This window comes from Cebus imitator, unplaced genomic scaffold (assembly GCF_001604975.1).
Source record: "Cebus imitator isolate Cc_AM_T3 unplaced genomic scaffold, Cebus_imitator-1.0 Scaffold148, whole genome shotgun sequence".
Taxonomy (NCBI): domain Eukaryota; kingdom Metazoa; phylum Chordata; class Mammalia; order Primates; family Cebidae; genus Cebus; species Cebus imitator.
Window position 1 is genome coordinate 88,494 of NW_016107463.1, and position 2,234 is coordinate 90,727.

A 2,234-nucleotide genomic window follows, 5' to 3' on the forward strand; every position below is an offset into this window, starting at 1 on the left:
AAAAAAAAAAAAAAAAAGGAAAAAAAAATAAAAATATTTATACCCAAAGAAAAGGGTCTCTTCCAGCTCAAGGATGCTTTAATGTCAGCTTTGTTTTTTAACTATAAATGAAGTGCTTTGAGCAAACCTCAGAGCCTTCAAGTGCATATTTTACCCTAACTAATCTCTTTGCCCCACAAGCTTGACCAAAAGGCAATGATATCCCTTATGATTCTCCTCACAAGAAGAGAACCAAAAAGTGTTTACTGGATGCAAGGCAGTTTGTTTAAGGAGCCAAAAAAAAAAAACATGGCCGGGCACAGTGGCTCACGCATGTAATCCCAGCTCTCTGGGAGGCCGAGGTGGGCAGATCACTTGAGGTCAGGAGTTGGAGACCAGCCTGGCCAACATGATGAAACTAAAGATACAAAAATTAGGTGGGTGTGGTGGCATGCGCCTGTAATACTAGGTACTCGAGAGGCTGAGACATGAGAATCGCTTGAATCCTGGAGGTGGAGGCTGCAGTGAGTCGAGATAATGCCACTGCACTCCAGTCTGGGTGACAAAATGAGACTCCGTCTCAAAATAAATAAATAAATAAAACAAAGATGCAGCCTTGATAAAGAACAAGATCATGACCTTTGCAGGGACATGGATGGAGGTAGAGGCCATTATCCTTAGCAAACTAACACAAACAGAAAACCAAGTACCGCATGTTATCACACACGAGTGGGAGCTATATGAGAACACTCATAGAGGGGAACAGCACACACTGGAGCCTTTCGGAGGATGAAGGGTGGGAGGAAGGAGAAGATCAGGAAAAGTAATTAGTGGCCAGGTGAGGTGGCTCACACCTATAATCCCAGCACTTTAGGAGGACAAGGTGGACAGATCACCTGAGGTCGGGAGTTCGAGACCAGCCTGACCAACATGGAGAAACCCTGTCTCTACTAAAGATAAAAAACTAACTGGGCATGGTGGTGCATGCTTGTAATCCCAGCTACTCGGAAGGCTGAGCCATGAGAATCACTTGAACCCGGGAGGCAGAGGTTGTGGTAAGCCGAGATCACGCCGCTGCACTCCAGCCTGGGCAACAAGTGAAACTCCGTCTCAAAAACAAACAAACAAAAAAAATCTATTGACTCAAAAGCCTGGTAAGCAGCTTTCACTGTTTTCACCAAACCTCACCTTCCATCGTCTTGACCAAAGGTAAATATCCCTTATGATTCACATCACAAGAAAAGAGCCAACTGTTTATTGCATGTAAGGCAGTTTCTTAAAGAAATCCTTTAAAAAATCTGTTGACTCAAAAGCCTTGTGACCAGCTTTCAGAGTATGCACCAGACCTCATCAGAGCCACAACAATAAACCTTCCCATAATAGTCAACTCTGGTGTCCCAGAAGACAGCGGCAGAGCTATGGGTTGATTTATCAGTCGTTACCAACATTCCTACTTGCACACAGTTGGATTTCTTTTCAATACAGCCCAACTTTTTTTTCTGGCCCTTGTACCACGTTCGCTTGCCTGATTTAGTTATCTAAAGGCTTTAGGTGAAGTCAGGAGAGTTTCCAACACTACCAATGATGATTGGAAATGCTGATGGTTCTTTATACCAAATAAAGCCGTCCTCACCGGAATTCTTACAAAGTGAAAGGCCGCAGTCCCAGAGACCTAAAAGCCAGCATCAAGCAGGACAGAGCAGGGCTGAACTTGAGCCTCCTGTTACTCCTTGGGTCCTCTATTTCTTTATTCCTTATCTCTTTTTTTGAGACGGTGTCTCCCTCTGTCGCCCAGGCTGGAGTGCAGTGGCATGATCTCAGCTCACTGCCACCTCCACCTCCCAGGTTCAAGCGATTCTCCTGCCTTAGCCTCCCAAGTAGCTGGGACTACAGGGTGCATCACCATGCCCAGCAAATTTTTGAATTTTTATTATAGACAGGGTTTCACCATGTTGGCCAGGCTAGTCTCAAACTCCTGACCTCAGGTTATCTGCCTACCTTGGCCTCTCAAAGTGCTGGGATTATAGGCATGAGCCACCTCACCTGGCCTCTAGTTATTTTTCCTGATCCTCTCCTTCCTCCCATCCTTCACCCTCCAAAAGGCTCCAGTGTGTGCTGTTCCCCTCTGCGTGTCTGTGTGTTCCCATGTAGTGAGCCACCTCGCCTGGCCACTTTCCACCTTGTCCCTTATCCTTGTTTTCCTTCTCTTCCCTTTCTCCCTATTCAGCTAAAGTCTTTTTTTTTTTTTTTTTTTT